The sequence below is a fragment of the Lactuca serriola genome, chromosome 3 (genome assembly GCF_051521515.1).
Source record: "Lactuca serriola cultivar US96UC23 chromosome 3, Lser_US96UC23_V15, whole genome shotgun sequence".
Lineage (NCBI taxonomy): Eukaryota > Viridiplantae > Streptophyta > Magnoliopsida > Asterales > Asteraceae > Lactuca > Lactuca serriola.
This window is the reverse complement of record NC_136410.1, coordinates 197,644,102-197,653,905: the sequence shown is the minus strand read 5'-3', so window position 1 is coordinate 197,653,905 and position 9,804 is coordinate 197,644,102. Positions and strand designations below refer to the sequence as shown.

General features: G+C 32.9%; 1 pseudogene; it reads left to right on the top strand.

The window, feature by feature from the left end:
- The first annotated feature begins 554 nt into the window (after nt 1-554).
- LOC145095962 (uncharacterized) lies at nt 555-2,594 on the top strand (annotated as a pseudogene).
- The last annotated feature ends 7,210 nt before the right edge of the window (nt 2,595-9,804 follow it).

Genomic DNA, 9,804 nt, shown 5'->3' with positions numbered 1-9,804 from the left:
AGAGAAGTTCCCCACGTTTTTGAGCCTTAAGGGTTCTATATATAGTGAGGCTATTAGGGTTATCTAACAAGGAAACCCTAATTTGGTTGCTTAAGCCCTAAGCAGCCCATAGACTCCTTTAATCAAGCCCTTGGATGATTTCCTTATGGGTTTCCCATTTGAATTCGTCCACCCCTTGATTCAAGACAATCCATGGCCCAAATTGCAATTATCTTATAATTACAATTCCAGTCCCTTAAGTTTAATTAATCTCTTTTAGTCCAAAACTAATTACCAATTAATTATTGACTAATATTAATTAAAAAATATGATTTCTACTTTAATATATTATTCTCATACTATATTAATAAATCATATTTAATCCTTTCTCTCCATAATTCATTCTATCAAGTTGCTTTGGTGAAGGCAACCCAAAAGGACCATGCACCATCGGGTCAAGTACATACCAAAATAGTTATGGACTTAGACACTAATCCAACAAATATCGCATCCCTGAGCAATGTTTTGATGCTATTTGCCAATTAATAAAGGATGGGTTACCGGAGGAGAATAACATGGTTAATAGTTTATATGAGAGCAAAAAGTTAACACAAGCACTTGGTTTACCTGTGGAATTGATTGACACTTGTAGGTCTGGATGTATGATATATTGGAGGGGAGACAAAGATCTTGATCGGTGCAAGTTTTGCAACGCACTAAGGTACAAAAAGTCAAGAAGTTCATCTACACGTTCGCGTATACCTTTCAAGAGAATGCATTATTTTCCTTTGACTCCAAGGTTGAAAAGATTGTATGCTTCACAAGCAACTGCCGCCTCCATGCGATGGCATGCTGAAAATCATGGTCAAGATATCGGGGTAATGTGTCATCCATCTGATTCTGAAGATTGGAAGCAATTTGATATTAGTTATCCTGTATTTGCAGCCGAACGACGTAATGTTAGATTAGCCCTATGTACTAATGGGTTTCAACCACATGGAGCTTCAGGAAAACAATATTCATCTTGGCCTATTATTATAACACCTTATAATTTGCCACCATCTATGTGTATGAAAGAGCCTTACATGTTTTTGACTGCAATTGTGCCTGGACTTGCGAACCCTAAGCAAAAATTAGATGTCTTTCTTCAACCGGTTGTTGCAGAACTGAAGCAGTTATGGGAAGAAGGTGTCTTAACTTATGATGTTTCTTTGAGACAAAATTTTCAATTAAGAGCTGCTTTGATGTGGACAATTAGCGATTTTCCGGCATATGGAATGTTATCAGGATGGACAACGGCTGGGAAGCTAGCATGTCCGCATTATGGGAAACATACACAAGCTTTTAGGCTTCAAAATGGTAAGAAGATCTCATGGTTTGATTGTCATAGAGGATTCCTCAATGCTGATCACCCATATAGAAAAGATAAAGTTCATCAAGAATCGTGTAGAGAAAAAAGGTCCTCCTCCAAGTATGAATGGTGAAGAAACCGTAAGGCAAATTGAAGAACTTGGTCTATTAAAAGTGACTGAACTTAATGCGGAGGCAGTAAATAAATCATGTGGCAAATATGGTTGGAAAAAAAGAAGCATATTTTGGGATTTACCTTATTGGAAAACAAACCTCATTAGACATAATTTTGATGTTATGCATATTGAGAAAAACTTTTTTGAGAATTTGTTTTACACTGTAATGGATGTTAAGAAGAGGACAAAGGACAATGCAAATGCAAGAGATGATCTGAAACTCTATTGTAAGAAGAGAAAAGGAGTAAATCAAAATCAAAGAGCATATTATGCATTAGAGAAGAAGCAAAAGAAAGTCATATGTTAATGGGTAGAGAGTTTGAGTTTCCCCGATGGGTATGTTTCAAATTTAGGAAGGTGTGTAGATTTGAGCTCATGTAGACTGTTTGGAATGAAAAGCCATGATTGCCATGTTTTTATGCAAAGATTGTTACCGGTTGCATTTCGTGAGATGTTGCCAAAAAAATGTGTGGGAAGCAGTTACTGAGTTGAGTCTTTTCTTCAAAAGCTTAACTTCAAAGATAATTACTACCAAAGACATGGAAAGGATTGAAGCTGAGATCCCAATAATTCTTTGTAAGTTAGAGATTATCTTTGTCCCTTGATTTTTTTGACTCGATGGAGCATTTACCGTACGAAGAAAAAGTGGGTGGTCCCGTTCAATATCGATGGATGTATCCTTTTGAAAGGTTTGTTTTCTAATTCACATTGTATTTTGAACATTTAAGTGAAAACTTCTGGTTAATAAATAAAATGTTATACTTTAGATTGTTACACCAGTTGAAAAAAGATGTGAAAAATAAAGCTAGAGTTGAAGGGTCAATATGCAACATATACTTGGTTCGTGAAGCATCAATATTTTTCTCTCACTATTTCGAACCTAGTGTTCATACACGTAACAGAAAGGTGCCTAGAAATGATGATGGAGGAGTTGAAGATGATGATGACAATGAAACATTAGCTATATTTTCATATCCTGGCCGCCCATATGGGAAACTCAAGAGTAGAAGGCTGACCGATGAGGAATTCAATGCAACTCATTCTTACATATTGGTTAATGAAGAGAAGATGCAACCTTACCTTAGGTAAGAATACTCACAACATTTTAAGTCATTTTTTATTTAATTTCTCATAACTTTAAACAATTTTAATCTTAATGTACAACATGTATGAAGAGTTGTTGCAAGATCTATATCCAAATATAAATGAACATGATCTTGCTGCTGAAGTGGATAAAAACTTTGCTACACGGTTTGGAAACTATGTGAGTTTTTAAGTTGTTTTCTTTTCTTTCAAGAAACTTCTTATGTAGTTCATTCTTATTTATATAGGCACGCCAAAACAAAATAGAGAACAAGTATATACATGATCTTTCTAGAAAACCATTGAGGACGGTGAAATCATATAATGTATACTTTGTAAATGGTTACAAGTTTCACATGGAATCCTATGGTGCTAAGAAATCAACGATGAATAATGGAGTGTGTATAAGCAGCCCAGCTGGTGATTACTATGGCAAGTTGTTGGAAATTTTAGAAATTGAATACCCTGGTTTGCCAATTAAAACCACAGCATTGTTTAAATGTCATTGGTATGATCCAACACCTAATGTGGGAGTCAAAGTTCACAACCAATATAAATTGGTTGATATAAACCAGCGAAGAAAGTTTAACAAGTTTGAACCATTTATTTTAGCTATGCAAGTTACTCAAGTTTGTTACATGCCTTACCCGATTTTGAAACAAAACAACTTGGATTGGTTGGTTGTATGTAAAGTTAGACCTCGGGGATGGGTTGAGATACAAAAAAGTGATAGTGAAAAAGATGTTGCATTTCAAGAAGATGAAGTTGAAGAAAATGAAATCATTAGCACTGCGCCAGAAAATGTTGAGTATGACGACATCTCAAGCAACGAGTTCGATAATGAAAATAATAATGAAGATCATGGTGAATCTAATTATGAAAGCAATGATGAAAATAATGGTGATGCTGAAAGTGAGGGTGAGTTTGAGTACAGTACATCAAGCATTGAAGAAGATGATGATGAAGAAGATCATGATGATGATAGTGATTAGCAACTGAGGTAAGAAAAAGTAGTTCTTGGTGATAATGAATTACTAGCTCATTTAATTATATTGCACTTGTTGTCAAAGTTAAAAAGAAAATAACATGTGTCTTTTATTGCAGGTTCATTCAATGGTAAAGTCATTTCAGACTTGTGGTTGGGGTTTATGTTTATTGACATGCTGATTGTGCTGAGTATTTAGGAACTGCATATCTTGGGATTTTGTTGGCGTATATGATGAGTTCACTTGGATAATTATTGTGTCTGACATTAAGTAGTTGTTTTTTGTTTGTATCTTTTATATAATATTCATGTTTGAGAAAGGATTTAATGTCATATATTTGTTCTATGAAGAGAATATGGTTGTGTGAATATATGGATTGTTACAGTTCCTGTTTATGGATGAAATGCCATTTTGAATTTGGGCATAAATTAGATTTTATAGCAATGATGAGTATTGAGTGTACCCATGTTTATAATTATTGTCATCTAAGGTCTACTGAATGATTGTTATAGGAGGGTTGTTAACATATTTAGCATCTTCTGGAAGCGTAGAAGGAATATTTACGATTTTACCCTTTAAAGTCTTATCGTCAATATTGCCTGCATTTGGAATTATGGTGTACATTTTTTTGCTGGTTTCGGTTCCATAAAAAACCATTTATTTCATTGTACTTCTGTTTACTGTAAATTTAAGAGAGTTTTTATGTATTTGGACCAAATTACCCCCATTTATATTGTTGCCATGTTGTTTACTGTTAGTGGGTGGGTTATTCCTAATATGTTGGGGGGTTTGTGTTTTGGCTGTAATTGGTTTGATTGTACTCTCTTGTTAAATTATGTGATTGATTTGTTTTAGGACTTGATTACTTTATATGAACAAAACTGGAATTACGACATCATCTACAACTTGAATTGGAATTTATTGGGCATTATTGACAATGTATAGAATCTTAAGGAGAATCAAATTTAAGTATTTCTTTTTCTAAAGAACGGTTATTAATTTTGTATAAAGAAACTATTAATGATTATAAAAAGCATAATTTGTCAATATGGGAAGTTGTTATAGAATTGAAATTTAAAATATTGATTTTTTTCCTTAATGCTCGCGTTATATATATTTTTAGGTCCTTAAATTGACATTTTTTAAAATGAACATAATTTTAGCCCAAACGGGCTCCAAAATACTCACTTTACAAATATTTGTTTTTATTTTAAATATTTTAAGATTTAGATACTTAATATAAACTATTAGAATAAAAGGAAAAAAATTACAAAATTAAACACATAAATATATGCTGCATTTTCCAATTTCCCTCCAAAGCGATCGATATAATTGCCAAAATTCCCAAACCCTTATGTGTCAACGATATTTCATCTCCGATTGAGAATTGGCCATCATATACTGTTGGGAACGTGGATTGTAATTCGGGTCATCATAGTCTAGCATCTGGAACAGGTAACACTAAATTCGAATAGTAATTTTGTTTTCTTTTTTATAAGGTTTATGGTTTATAAAAGATTTAGAGATAACCAGAGGTAATTTGCTTTGTAGTTGATGTTATGCTCATTGTGAACATGCATTTTGGTAAGATATATCCTAATAGGCCTTGTGTTTTGACCAACATGCATGGTGAAGTTAGTTAATGGATTGTTTTTTCTACGGCTTGGTTGCCTCATTACACTGGTTTTGTTTTTCCTTTTATTGACGAATTCGCCCTTATGTAGTTAGCCTCAGCAACCTAACCTTGGTTGGCTTTTCCCCTTAGAACTCTAATGCCTACATGAAGTTTTTTGTTATTTAGGGTGTTGTTGCTTTTATAGTTTCTTGTTGTAGAAATTTTTCATTGCTTTTTGGTTTTCTTCTCTTTCTCCCTTCCCTTTTTGCCCTAATGGTTGTTTATATTGTTTTCTTTTTTATTTACACTTGTGTATTCTGTCCAGCTCATTAAAGAAGGCATTAGACATATCTTCTTGGAATTTTGCTTTGTCTCTGTTTGCCCATGATTATATGTTAACTAAATAATATTTATTATTTTCATGCAACACAAGGACTATTTCAATTTTCCTTTGTCTCTTTTTGCTCATGAAACTCTGGAAACATTTTTGTGGATTTTTTTATTTAACTGTTTACATGTTCTAAGATAGGTCAAATGGGGTGGTATTGATTAATCTGTTTTTTTCTATATTCAGGAAAGATGTCCCAATTTCAATTAAGTGGAGCATTTGGTGACAAATTGAAGGAAAAAAGAGGTGTTTCTGTATTGCAACGGAAGCAACGTACAAATATACGTTTGATAAACAAACATATAGATGAAGCAACTAACTCCTCAATATTTGTTGGTACTCGATCTACCCCAATATCGACACCGTCTTCACCAACATTGTCATCATCAATCCCATTGTCTCGTAATCTATTTGCCTCATCATCTAGCCCAACATTTTCATCATGTGGTACAAAATCTGCCCCGCCATTTGTTTCACCTGTTGGTACTATGGGTGCCTCATCACCATCTACTACACCATCTTCCTCATCATCATTAGCTACATCTTCCACTCCATCATTTGTACCTACATCTACCCCATTACCTACTGCAACATCTATCCCATCACCAGTTCGATCATCTGTACCTGCTTCTGTTACTAATGTTAGTGAACCTACTGAGCAAAGTGTTGACGTACAACAAGGTTATTCTCTTGGATCTACCAGACCGGGTGGACGTTTATGTATTGGAGTTTGGAAAAAGGAGTGAGTTAAAACTGTTACAATTTGATCTACATTAAACTTAAGCATATAATTCTCATTAATCTTTTTATTTTGTAGATTATTGCCATCAGGTCCATGTTCTACCATTATTCATTCATCCTTCGACGAAAGAGTAGATCCAAATGGGTATGATTGGGCAAGTTTAAGCAACGAGACAAAAATTTTATATTGGGATGAGTTTCAGGTAACTATGTGTTTTTTGTAATTATTAGGTAAGCATTAAAATTAATTTGAACTCATGTATACATATTTTTGAATCCAGAAAAAGTGTTTTTGGGATGATGCAATAACTTCTAAAGTGAAAACTTCTTGGGAAACTAAGGCTAAGGAAAGATATAGACAATATATCTACAACATGCGCTCAACAAAAAAAAACCCAACTAGAAAAAAGCCTAGTCATATATCATCAGAAGTATGGACATCTTGGAATGTAAAATGGAATTCCGAAGAGTTCAGGAAGAAATCATAACAAAACAAAAAAAATAGGCGTAAAGGTGTGGCTAATGGACCAGCCCTCTCTACCCATACCGGTGGATCGGCTTCTCATTTAAAGATTGCTTCCGATTTGGTAAGTTTTTTTTTTTATTAATTTACCCTATTGTTAGGTTTCTATTTATAACTTATTTGTGGTATTTATGTAGAAGAAGCAATTGGGACGTGATCCATCACGCAGTGAATTGTTTTTGTATACACACACTAAGAATCATGATGGAACGTCTTTTATAGTTGAGAAAGCTAAAAAAATTCATGTAAGTTTCATTTCATATAACTTTTAAATTGGGCTATAACGTATTTCATAAGTTTTATCTGAATTTATAGTTATAATAAAATTGTAGGATGACTTTATGGAACGTCGTGATGAGTTGGATGCAATAGGAGCGGAAATTGATGAAGACCAACTATTTTACGATGTTGTTGGAGGACATGATCGTAAAAGAAGATTATATGGGTTTGGATTATATGGAAAGGCCATTCCTTCGAGAAAGGGTTGTAGTGAAACGTGTTATTCATCGGATTATAATGCCGAGAAAGAGAGTGTTGAGACGAAAGCCGAGATCAAAAAGTTGAAGGAGTTAGTTGAGACGCAACGTGAACAAAGTGATGCAAAATGTGGGTAACTTGAACAACAACTTGCACAGGCAATGGCTGTTATTAATGCTTTGACCGACCAAGTCAAAACATTTACTAGTCAGTGATAGAGTATTATATATTGAATATTAATATTGTTGATTTGTTTTCTAGCGACTTTTTATTTGAACTATGTTAACTTTTTGATGTATTGAAGAATATTATCTATTTTCTTTTATATTATAAACTTCGTTTGCTTTATCAATTGCGTTTAGATTTATTAGTACAATGTAATTGGTATTTAGATTTCTATTAAATAATGTTACAAAATTTCCTAGAAAATGTACCCACAAAATCTACTATGAAAATTATATTGTGAAATTTGCTACACAAAGAAGCGTACATAATTAGCTATGAAAATATGCCTACAAATTAGCTACAGTAAATGCAGTTTTAGCAACTGCAATATGGCTATGGAATTCACTACTAAAATATACTACACAATTGGCTATGGAACTATGCCTATGAAATTAGACACGAAAATACGCCTACAAAATTATCTACGGAATTTTTCCTATGGAATTGGCTACAGAAATATGCCTGTGGAATTAGCTACAAAAATATGCCTACTGAATTAGCTATGAAATTTTGCCTACGGAATTTACTACGAAAATTTGGCTATGGAATTTGTTACAGAAACATGCCTACGGAATTTGCTACGAAAATTTGTCTATGGAATTTGCTACAGACATATGATTACGGAATTTGCTACCGACCTATGACTACATAATTTGCTATGGAAGCACGACTACGAATTTTGCTATGGAAATATCGCTACAGATTTCGTTATGGAATATTCCAATGGAATTTGCTACGGAACTTATATGTTACGGAATAAATTTCGTAGCAAACTTGTTATGGAAGTAAAAATTTCGTAGATAAAAAATTTGCTACGAGAAAATCTGCTACGGAATCTAATTGTCGAATTTCGTAGCAAATTCCGTAGCTATTAATGTTTAACTACGAAATTTCAACTTTTTGTTACGGAATTTTTCCATAGTTATATCGATTTTTTCTTGTAGTGGTAGTGAATGTTTACTTATGTCTTTAACTGAATTGGGAAGGTCTAATCACAAATCCTTTGCAGAACTATTCGCTAACAATATTGAATGACAAGTGAAGGTACTATTTTATTTTTTATAGAAAAATTCAAAAATATCAAAAATATTTTCTTTATTTTTTCTCCTTCATTTCTAAAAATCAAAAATCCAAAAAGGTTTTCATTATTCTTGTTCTTTATTTCACAAAATCAAAAACACAAAAAGTTTTTCTTTATTTTTTGTCTTTTATCTAAAAAAGAATTCAAAAATACAAAAATATTTTCTTTATTTTTGATTTTGTTATCTTGATTGGGAAGTTCATTGTAAGCATTGTTGTTCATATGCATGCAAAAGCAAATCTCAATAGGGATCAGGTAGCATTCGTATCTCATAACTAGCTAAGTGTCCCTAGAAGCCTGTTATAGCTTGTTGTCCAAAGCCTTATTGACTCATTTTTTGCGAAGCCTTAATAAAAACTTTCTTCTAAAAATTTCTTCCCAATAGGCTGTATTAACAATAGTCCTTGAGCTACCTTTATCTTCTCATTTTGAGTTAAGAGATGACTGCTCAATTATAATTTTTTTGTAGTGGTACAACGGATTTTCTTAAACAATCTTTTTTACCCCAAAGTTCATATACTAGCACACACAAAGAAACATATCCCAAGACATATCTAGTGAAAAAAACTAGAATGTATGTGTGCCAAAACACTGTGTTTATGATCCTAAATCATTTTTCATGATGAGGGTGAGACCCAACAAACCTTATACCTAAAGAATTAACGGTGAACATTTTTTTCGTTCATTATTTTTATGAAACCTTATGTTTCAATGTACCTTTTAAGTTGTTCAAAATCTCATTTTCACTTCCTATGCGTGATCTTAATGAAATGTACTAATCCCAAGTCATTTCTTTATGCAATGAGATTTTTGTATGAACATTTACTTTTATCTTTAGTCACTTAAATTTTCCAACGCTTACTTGTTGTTTATTACACTGATCACATAAGTATTTTCTTACAATGTTTCACTCTTATGTTAAGTTGCGAACTTGTTTGAAAAATTAAGCCACCTACGAAGCTTGTTAAAAGAGCCCCTTCGATACTTCTTTATAATTATTCGATTGTAACTCATGGGAAACCACACAAGCACTTCGATTTCTCTCTTGATATCAAAGGAAGATGTGACACCCAAATTTTTGCAAAAAATTTAAACTTTCAAAACCCATCTTAAATTAAATTAAAACAACAGAAATAGTCATAAAATAATCCATCATCTTAATAATCATATAAAATACGTG